This window comes from Arachis stenosperma, chromosome 2, assembly GCF_014773155.1.
Source record: "Arachis stenosperma cultivar V10309 chromosome 2, arast.V10309.gnm1.PFL2, whole genome shotgun sequence".
Lineage (NCBI taxonomy): Eukaryota > Viridiplantae > Streptophyta > Magnoliopsida > Fabales > Fabaceae > Arachis > Arachis stenosperma.
In genome coordinates, this window is record NC_080378.1 from 110,099,171 (window position 1) to 110,110,940 (window position 11,770).

Consider the following 11,770-nt stretch of genomic DNA (forward strand, 5'->3'; position numbering starts at 1 on the left):
GAGCAAGTTGCTCTATATCTAGGAGCAATCATGAAGCTAAATGCCAAGCTATTTGGTAATGAGACTTGGGAGGTTGAACCTCCATTGCTCATTAATGAACTAAATGCTTTAGTTCAACTGAAATTACCTCAAAAGAAACCAATCCCGGAAAGTTCTTAATACCTTGTACCATAGGCACCATGGCCTTTGAAAAGGCTCTGTGTGACCTGGGGTCAGGAATAAACCTTATGCCACTATCTGTAATGGAGAAATTAGGGATCTTTGAGGTACAAGCTGCAAAATTCTCACTAGAATTAGCAGACAAATCAAGGAAACAGGCTTATGGACTTGTAGAGGATGTCTTAGTGAAGGTTGAAGGCCTTTACATCCCTACTGACTTCATAATCCTAGACACTGGGAAGGATGAGGATGAATTCATCATCCTTGGAAGACCCTTCCTAGCCACAGCAAGAGCTGTGATTGATATGGACAGAGGAGAGTTAGTCCTTCAATTGAATGAGGACTACCTTGTGTTTAAGGCTCAAGGATCTTCTTCTGTAACCATGGAGAGGAAGCATGAAAAGCTTCTCTCAATACAGAGTCAAACTGAGCCCCTACATTCAACTTCTAATTTTGGTGTTGGGAGGCCACCATTAAGCTCTGAATCTCTGTGAGGCTCTCTAAAGAGCTCACTGTCAAGCTATTGACATTAAAGAAGTGCTTATTGGGAGGCAACCCAATTTTATTTAATTATATTTATTTGTTTTCCATTGTCATTTTATGTTTTCTTTAGGTAGATGATCATGTGGAGTCACAAAACAACTGCAAAAATTAAAGCGGAATAAAAAACAGCATCAAAAATAGCACACCCTGGAGGACAGGCTTTCTGGCGTTTAAACGCCAGTAAGGATAGCAGAATGGGCATTTAACTCCCAGCCTGGCAACATTATGGGCGATAAACGCCAGAATTGGCAGGTAGATTGGCGTTTAACGCCAGAAAAGGGTGTCTGGCATCTGGCTGGCGTTAAACGTCAGAAATGGCAGATAGACTGGCGTTTAACGCCAGAAAAGGGTGTTTGGCCAGCGTTAAACGCTAGAAAGTGGCAGCAAACTGGCGTTTAACGCCAGGAAAGGTAGCAGAGCTAGTCTTAAATGCCAGAATTGGCACACAATGGGCGTTTAAACGCCAGAATGGTGCAGGGACCCAAATTCCTTGACACCTCAGGATCTGTAGACCCTACAGGATCCCCATCTACCCCACCTCTCTTTCTCCCCTCTTCACACCTTTCCATAACACTCTTCCCCAAATACCCTAGACCAATCCAATCAATACCTCTTCCCCAAACACCATTCACCTATCAAATCCTACCCTCTTCTCTATACTCTCTTCACCACTCATATCCATCCATCATAAACCTACCTCACCTTTCAAATTCAAACTATTTCCCTCCCAAACCCAACCCCTCATACACGAATTCCCCCTCTCTCTTACCCTATAAATACCCCTCCTTACCACCTTCAATTTCACACATCATACACACTTCTCCCTCCCTTGGCCAAACCCACCACATACCTCCATCTCCTCCATTTCTTCTTTTTCTCCTCCTTTCTTTCTTCTTTTGCTAGAGGACGAGCAAACATTTTAAGTTTGGTATGGGAAAAAGCTCTACTTTTTAATTTTCCATAACCATTAATGGCACCTAAGGCCGGAGAAATCTCTAGAAAGAGGAAAGGAAAGACAATTGCTTCCACCTCTGAGTCATGGGAGATGGAGAAATTCATCTCAAAGGTTCATCAAGACCACTTCTATGAAGTTGTGGCCAAGAAAAATGTGATCCCCGAGGTCCCCTTCATGCTCAAAAAGAGCGAATATCCAGAAATCCGACATGAGATTTGAAGAAGAGGTTGGGAAACTCTCACCAACCCCATTCAACAAGTCAGGATCTTAATGGTTCAAGAATTCTATGCTAACGCATGGATCACTAAGAACCATGATCAAAGTGTGAGTGGTATGCAGAATTGTGATCTCTGGTGATGGCTCCAATAACTTGGTGCTCTAATCTTAATTCATAATATGTCACAACTCCTTGTAGCTGACTAGCAAGTGCACTGGGTCGTCCAAGTAATAAACCTTATGTGAGTAAGGGTCGATAATATCTGGAAACACTTAACACACATATCAAAGCATCTAATGGTCATAAGAGAGGATTAATAATAAGCAAATATAAGATCAAAGAAGCATGTTTTCAATCATAGCACAAATTAGGAAGGAAAATGTAAAACATGCGAATTGTATGAATAAGTGAGTAAAGAGTTGATAAAAACTACTCAATTGAGCATAAGATAAACCATAAAATAGTGGTTTATCAGTCGATCCCACGGAGATTGTTGGTATGAAGCAAGCTATGGTCATCTTGTAAATCTCAGTTAAGTGGACTCATATGGGTTACAGTATTAATGGATAGATAAACATAAACATAACATAAAGTAGAGATAGAGATACTTATGTAAATTCATTGGTAGGAATTTCAGATAAGCGTATGGAGACACTGTATGGCTCTAGAACGTCTGCTTTCCTACTGCTTCCATCCAATCCTTCTTACTCCTTTCCATGGCAAGCTGTATGTAGGGTGTCACCATTGTCAATGGCTACTTCCCATCCTCTCAGTGAAAAAGGACCACATGCTCTGTCACGGCACGGCTAATCATCTGTCGGTTCTCGATCATACTGGAATAGGATTCTTCGTCCTTTTGCGTCTGTCACTACGCCCAGTACTCGCGAGTTTGAAGCTCGTCACAGTCATTCGATCATTGAATCCTACTCGGAATACCACAGACAAGGTTTAGACTTTCCGGATTCTCATGAATGCCGCCATCAATTCTAGCTTATACCATGAAGACTTTGATTCCACGGAATGTAAAGCTCGGTTGTCAGGTGAGTCGACCATGCATCGTGGGTCAACAATCCAAGAGATATGCGCCCGGTCTAATGTAGAACGGAGGTGGTTGTCAGGCACGCATTCGTAGGTGAGAATGATGATGAGTGTCACGGATCATCACATTCATCAAGTTGTAGTGCAACGAATATCTTGGAATAAGAACAAGTTGAATTGAATAGAAGAAAATAGTAATTGCATTAATACTCGAGGTACAGTAGAGCTCCACACCTTAATCTATGGAGTGTAGAAACTCTACTATTGAAAATACATAAGTGATAAAGGTTCAGCCATGGCCGTGAGGCCAGCCCCCCTAGGCGTGATCAATAGTCTCCTAAGATGAACAATGGAATAAAACTGAGACCAAAGATGATCCGAAGATGAAAACACAATAGTAAAAAGTTCTATTTATACTAAACTAGTTACTAGGGTTTACAGAAGTAAGTCTAAGTGCAGAAATCCACTTTCGGGGCCCACTTTGGTGTGTGCTTGGGCTGAGCTTTAGCTATCCACGTGAAGAGGCTATTTCTGGAGTTGAATGCCAGGTTGTAACCTATTTCTGGCGTTCAATTCTGGTTCGTGACGTGTTTCTGGCGTTTAACTCCAGACTGCAGCGTATAACTGGCGTTGAGCGCCAGTTTGCATCATCAAATCACAAACAAAGTATGAACTATTATATATTTCTGGAAAGCCCTGAATGTCTACTTTCCAACGCCGTTAAAAGCGCGCCATTTGGAGTTCTGTAGCTCTAACAAATCCATTTCGAGTGCAGGGAGGTCAGAATCCATCAACATCAGCAGTCCTTTGTTAGCCTTTCTTTCAGAGTTTTGCTCAGGTCCTTCAATTTCAGCCAAAATTCACCTGAAATCACAGAAAAACACACAAACTCATAGTAAAGTCCAGAAATGTGAATTTAGCATAAAAACTAATAAAAACATCCCTAAAAGTAACTAAATCCTACTAAAAACATACTAAAAACAATGCCAAAAAGCGTATAAATTATCCGCTCATCAGTGAGCCCGAACCCAAAGAATTGGCTCACAATGGTTCGGGGGAAATACTTGGATTTCAGTCCAGAAACTGTAAGGTTGGCATTCAACTTGCCAATCATGAGAGGAGATCCTCATCCTTTCACTAGAAGAGTCAACTTTGATCAAATATTAGACTAAGTCCTCATGGACATCTGTGTGGAAGGAGCACAATGGAAGAGAGACTCAAGAGGCAAGCCGGTTCAACTGAGAAGGCCTGACCTCAAACCCGTGGCTAAGGGATGGTTGGAGTTCATCCAACGCTCTATCATTCCCACTAGCAATCGGTCCGAAGTTACTATGGACCGGGCTATCATGATCCATAGTATCATGATTGGAGAGGAAGTAGAAGTTCATGAGATCATATCTCTAGAACTATACAAGGTGGCGGACAAGCCCTCTACTTTGGCAAGGTTAGCCTTCCCTCATCTCATCTATCACCTATGCAATTCAGCTGGAGTTGTCATAGAGGAAGACATCCTTATTGAAAGAGACAAGCCCATCACTAAGAAAAAGATGGAGCAAACAAGAGAGCCCACTCATGGACCTCAACAAGAGCATGAGGAAGCCCTTCATCAAGAAATTCCTGAGATACCTCAAGGGATGCATTTCCCTCGACACAACTATTGGGAGAGCAACTCAACACCTCCTTAGGAGATTTGAGTTCCAACATAGAGCAACTGAGAATGGAGCACTAAGAGCACTCCATCATCCTCCATGAAATCAGAGAGGACCAAAAGGCCATGAGAGAGGAGCAACAAAGGCAAGGAAGAGACATATAGGAGCTTAAGCACTCCATAAAATCTTCAAGAGGAAGAACAAGCCGCCATCACTAAAGTGGACCCGTTCTTTAATTTTCTTGTTCTTATTTTTCTGTTTTTCAATTTTTTATGCTTTATGTTTATCTATGTTTGTGTCTTTATTACATGATCATTAGTGTCTAGTGCCTATGCTTTAAAGTTATGAATGTCCTATGAATCCTTCACCTTTCTTAAATAAAAAAAGAATTTCGAATTTTAAATAGTTTAATTATATTGATGCGGTGGCAATACTTTTTGTTTTCTGAATGAATGCTTGAACAGTGTATATTTTTATAGTAAAGTTTATGAATGTTAAAATTGTTGGCTCTTGAAAGAATAATGAAAAAAGAGAAATGTTGTTGATAATCTAAAAAATCATAAAATTGATCCTTGAAGTAAGAAAAAGCAGTGAAAAAATAAAGCTTGCGAAAAAAAATGGTGAAAAAAAATAAAGAAAAAAAGAAAGAAAAAGAAAAAGCAAGCAGAAATAGCCAATAACCCTTTAAACCAAAAGGCAAGGGTAAAAAGGATCCAAGACTTTGAGCATTAATGGATAGGAGGGCCCAAAGGAATAAAATCCTGGCCTAAGCGGCTAAATCAAGCTGTCCCTAACCATGTGCTTGTGGCGTGAAGGTGTCAAGTGAAAAGCTTGAGACTGAGCAGTTAAAGTCGTGGTCCAAAGCAAAAAGAGTGTGCTTAAGAGCTCTGGACACCTCTAACTGGAGACTCTAGCAACGCTGAGTCACAATATGAAAAGGTTCACCCAGTTATGTGTTTGTGGCATTTATGTATCTGGTGGTAATACTGGAAAACAAAATGCTTAGGGTCACGGCCAAGACTCATAAAGTAACTGTGTTCAAGAATCAACATACTGAACTAGGAGAATCAATAACACTATCTGAATTCTGAGTTCCTATGGATGCCAATCATTTTGAATTTCAAAGGATAAAGTGAGATGCCAAAACTGTTCAGAAGCAAAAAGCTACTAGCCCCGCTCATCTAATTAAAATTGATCTTCAAAGATGTTTTTGGAATTTATTGTATATTCTCTTCTTTTTATCCTATTTTATTTTTAGTTGCTTGGAGACAAGCAACAATTTAAGTTTGGTGTTGTGATGAGCGGATAATTTATACCCTTTTTGGCACTGTTTTTATATAGTTTTTAGTATGTTTTAGTTACTTTTTATTATATTTTTATTAGTTTTTATTCAAAAATAACATTTCTGGACTTTATATGAGTTTTTGTGTTTTTCTGTGATTTCAGTTATTTTCTGGCTGAAATTGAGGGACCTGAGCAAAAATCTGATTCAGAGGCTGAAAAAGGACTGCAGATGCTGTTGGATTCTGACCCTCCTGCACTCGAAGTAAATTTTCTGGAGCTACAGAAGCCCAATTGGTGCGCTCTCAATTTCTTTGGAAAGTAGACATCATGGGCTTTCCAGAAATATATAATAGTTTATACTTTGCCTGAGATTTAATAGCCCAAACTGACGTTCAATCGCCCACCTGAGAATTCTGGCGTAAAACGCCAGAACTGGCACTAAAATTGGCGTAAAATGCCCAAATTGGCACCCAAGCTGGCGTTTAACTCCAACAATGACCTGTGCATGTGTAAAGCTCAATGCTCAACCAAAGCACACACCAAGTGGGCACCGGAAGTGGATTTCTGCACTATCTGCACTTAGTTACTCATTTTCTGTAAACCCTAGTAACTAGTTTAGTATAAAAATTACTTTTAGAGATTTATTTTAAAATATTTGGATCATCTTTTGATCTTTTGATCATCTTATGCTATCATAGACCTATCATACACGTTTGGAGGCTGGCCTCACGGCCATGCCTAGACCTTCTGTTCTTATGTATTTTCTACGGTGGAGTTTCTACACCTTATAGATTAAGGTGAGGAGCTCCGTTGTTCTTCATGAATTAATGCAAGTACTATGGTTTTTATTTCAATTCACGCCTACTTCTTCTCCAAGATATACTCTTGTACTTAATTCAGTTAAGTCAGACTGAATGGGTGACCCGTGACAATCACCCACTATCTTCAGTACTCGCTTAGCCAAGATCCGCGTGTCTGACAACCACAAGCGGTCTACATGATGTTCAATTTAGTCATTGGATGACAGCCGGAGTATATTCTCTTAGGTATCTAATACACGGACCGAGTCCGTGAGATTAGTATCTTCGTGGTATAGGCTAGAACAAGGGCAGCATTCTTGAGATCTGGAAAGTCTAAAGCTTGTCTGTGGTATTCCGAGTAGGATCTGGGAAGGGATGACTGTGACGAGCTTCAAACATGTGAATGCTGGGCATAAGTGACAGTGTGCAAAAGGATAACGGTCCTATTCTGGCGCTAGCGGGAACCGATAGATGATTAGCCCTGCGGTAGCTGTGTGATAAGCCTCATTTTGAGGGTTTATCTTGTATTAATTTCAGGGGTTTTATCAATGATTCCACACGCTTTTCATATGAAAATACAAGACTTTGTGTTCCTTTCCTAATTTTTGCCTCATGGATGAAAACATGCTTATTTTGCACTAAATTAGATACATTTCTAATCTTCTCTTGGTGCCATTCGATGCCGTGACCTGTGTGTTAAGTGGTTTCAGAATATAGGGCAGGGATGAACCGGAAGAGAGAAGGAGAATGGGCACAAAGGAAAGGGAGCATGAGAAATTGAGCCTTGGGAACTTCAGCAAGGGCACATGCGCGTACTTGGCGCGCCCGCGTGGATTGTGCAGCTAGAAGTCAAAGGTAGAAGCCAAGCCACGAGCCGGCATGTGTAGCGGCTAAGCCATAATCCCCATGGGCACGCACGCGTACGTTGCGCCTCTGCTCGCATTGCAAGATGCCCCAGTGGCACGCACGCGTGCTTTGTCCGTGCGCGCCGATGCTTGAATATGATTTTTTAAAGAGTCACGTGACATGGGCGTGGAGACAGTTGGAGATCCCATCTTGGGGAAGTGCCTTGGCGGGTTGAAGGGTTAAAGAAGACCAAGGGTTGAAGGGTTAAGGGACTTTTGGCTCATTTTTAGATGGTTCTAGATATTTTTGCTATTGGTAGTTACACTCTTGGAGAGAGAGAGATTCCAAGCTCTCATTAGGGTTCATCTTCTTCACTAATGAATTCTCAATTACTCTTTGGTGAGATCCATTGCAATTCTCAATTTACTTTGTTCATGTTATAGATCTTCTTCTCCAATCTCAAGTAGTGCTTGTAATTGCTCAATTCTCAAAGATCCTAGATTCAACTTTGTAGTTTTGGATTTTATCAATTTCTTGAGAAGTTCATTTCCATTGTTGTTCTTTGTTAATTGTTGTTAGTTTCTTGTGTTGAAGCACTTTCAATTCTACTTTCTTCTTATTTTTACTATGCCTTTCATCCTTGCTCATCAATTGTTTGATAAAATGCCAACACTAGTTATGGAGTAAAAGTTTCTTACTTGGCATAGGGTTTGGGCCATTAGAAGGAGTTGAATAGTTTATGTCAATTGTTGATTTGGAATTAGAAATTGCTAATTGACTTGGAGTGCACTAAAGCTAGATTTCTCTAAGGAAAAACTAGGACTTGTGACTCAAGTTAGTTACTATCATTTGACTTTCCTCTATACCTAGGGGTTAACTAAATGAAGCAAGGCCTAATTGTTGTCATCATTGAAGGAACTATAAGGATAGAATTTCTAATGCCAACCCTAGGCCAAGCCTTCTAAAGATTGATTGTTTGTCATCTATTTTGCTAAACCTTCAAAGAATCATAACAAGGCTTCCTAATCAATAAGATGCATTCTCTAGCAATTCCAAGGGAGGACGACTCGGGAGACTAGTACTCTCGGTTATAGATTGTAGGATTGTTTGATGCGAAATTTGAATGTCGATTAGACTATACTCACGATTATATCCATTATTGAATTCTATATCGGCATGATAAATTTCGGTTATCACTGTGCCTGGTATTTTTCATCCGAGACGAGAAATCCGACAGTTGATTAGCCATGCAGAAACCGTAGTTGGACCATTTTCACTGAGAGGATCATACAGCTTGCCATGGAAGGGAGCACGCATGGTTGGAAGAAGGAAATAGGAAAGCAGAGGTTCGGAAGCAACAAAGCATCTCCAAACGTTTATCTGAAATTCCCACCAATGAATTATATAAGTATCTTTATCTTATTTAATGTTTTATTTATCTTTTAGTTATCAAAACCTTATAACCAATTGGATCTGCCTGACTGAGATTTACAAGGTGACCATAGCTTGCTTCAAGCCGACAATCTCCGTGGGATCGACCCTTACTCACGTAAGGTATTACTTGGACGAACCAGTGCACTTGCTGGTTAGTTGTGTGGAGTTGTGAAAAGTGTGATTGCAATTTCGTGCACCAGGGCGCTGTCTCGCGCCGTCACTGTCATGCCTTATTGTCATAGCTGTGGAGACCGCCACCGTTGTTGGAATCGTGAACTGAGGAGAAAGGGAGAGCGACGCTGAGAGAGATTGACGGAAGCTAGTGAAGTGCGTGGAGCTCACCGTCCATGGAGGTGAATCGGTGTCGCGTCCTTACTGCCAATAGTAGGTACATCTCTACATCATCTTGGAACTATCATATGTAATGCAAAATGAACATAATGCTTAGTTTCATATGGTAAAATAAACTGGTCGTTCTATTCTAGTTTGTATTTATATTTTGTCAAGATTTGAAGTCTAAGGTGGTGGTCTTCAAGGCCGAGTTGGATAAAGGGTTTGAATGTGGAGCTTGAATCCAAGAACAAGAAGCTCAGTGAGGATCTTGCTGCTGCTGAAGCTAAGATGGTAGTAGCTATTGGTACCAGTGGCAAGGTATGAGAAACTTTGATTGGTTTGTTTTCTTTTGATGTGTTTTACCTCAAAAAGCATGGAATGTGTCATAATTTATTGTTACTTATCTTGTTTTTCTCTTTATGATATAAAAGGTGGTTAATCCATGTCTTAAGAGTCATCAATCACTATCTGAAATAGTTTCTTTATTTCAATGGTTTTAAATTTCAATTCATATGGTGGAACAAAAATGAGATCATATATATATATATATATGTGTGTGTGTGTGTGTGTGTGTGTGTGTGTGTGTGTGTGTGTGTGTGTGTGTGTGTGTGTGTGTGTGTGTGTGTGTTTTATAAACTTTACTTGTTTTGCTGAATCAAGGAGGCAATTGGGGAACGCCAGAGCCCCAAATTCAAAGACATATAGAAATTCATTGCTAAGAAAGAAAGTCTCCACCAAACCAGTGCTTGCCACTATCAATGCCGTCAGCCTTTGGCAAAGAGCCCAAAAGCCCCCCCCCCCACACACACTTGTTGAGTTATGTCACTCCTTAAAGAATCATGATATGAAGAGAGACATAAAAGGACCTCTAAATCATCCGCAACCGGTAGCGATTATTTGCACACAGTAGCATTGTTGGAGAAATTCAGAACCGTTCAGCTCATCTTTTAGCAGTTAAGTATTGTGTGATTATTACACTTTCTAGTTCTTGTTTCTTTTTTCACCTCAAAATTATGTACTGCTAGTTGATCTGGTTGGCCAATGGCTCTTTATATGTAGCACTAAGGATTTCATATTATATTCATGAGCAAAAATTATTTTAGGTCATTTTATTTGTTGAATTGGAAACTCGTGTATGTTTTTGAAGGAGGGGTGACTATAGAGACTATGGTCACGGTAAAAACTGTGACCATAGATAAGGCTATGGTCACGGTTTAAGGATGGGTGACCATAGAGTTGTGGCCACGCTAAAAACCGTGACCATAGATAAGGCTATGGTCACGATTTTAAAGAGGGGTGACCATAGAGGCTATGGTCACGGTTTTCAAGAGGGGTGACCATAGAGGCTATGGTCACGGTGAAAAAATGTGGCCTAAAGTGTCAGAATTTGAAAATTGTAACCGTGACCATAGATAAAAAAACCGTGACCATAGACCTATGGCCACGAGAGAACAGGCCACAGTAAAAAACCGTGACCATAGGTCCAAAACCATGACCATAGATCTATGGTCACCCTTTTTCTTAGCTATGGTCATGGTTTTTTACCGTGACCATAGGCCTTTTTTTTGTAGTGACATGAGGCAAAGGAGATGGATGAAATTATTAAAAGACTACGACTTTAAACTAAACTATCATCCCGGGAAGGCAGATGTGGTCGCGGATGCCCTTAGCAGGAAGAATGCAAGTCTCTCCTGGATGAAAATTAAGGAAGAAGAATTAAGGACTACTTTTGAAAGACTTAAGCTGGGACTAAAAGTGACTTCATGGGGAACGTGTTTGGCACAGATGTAGTTAACTCATGACTTTAAGATGGTGATCCGACGAGTGCAAGCTCAAGAGTCAGAGATGACCAGGCTTTTGTCATGTGTCAACAAGGACCAACAAAAAGAAGTAAGATGGGATGCAGAAGGGCTATGGCGATTCAAGGGTAAAATATGTGTACCAGAATTCGATAATCTGCGACATGAAATATTAAGGGAGGCACATCATGGAAGATTTTTTATCCACCCTGGTATTAGTAAGATGTACCAGGATTTGAGTCAGATGTTCTGGTGGCTCGGAATGAAGAGAGAAATTGCTACCTTTGTTTCGAAGTGTCTCACATGTCAAACGGTTAAGATTGAGCACCAGAAGTTGTCAGGAACTCTTCAACCTCTAGAAGTGCCATAGTAGAAATGGGAGGTGATTACCATGGACTTTGTTTCAGGACTGCCAAGGACTACATCCAGAAATGATGCCATCTGGGTAATTATGGACAGACTGACCAAGTCTACTCACTCTTTACCAATTCGAATGAACTATTCAATGGAAAGGCTCGCACAACTTTATATTCGGGAAATAGTCAGGTTGCATGGGGTACCATCCAGTATTGTGTCAGATAAGGACCCGAGATTCACTTCACGATTTTGGGGAGCTTTTCAAAAAGCATTCGGACCGCATCTGCACATGAGTACAGCTTATCATCCTTAGACGGATGGCTAGTCAGAAAGGACTATTCAAACACTGGAAGATA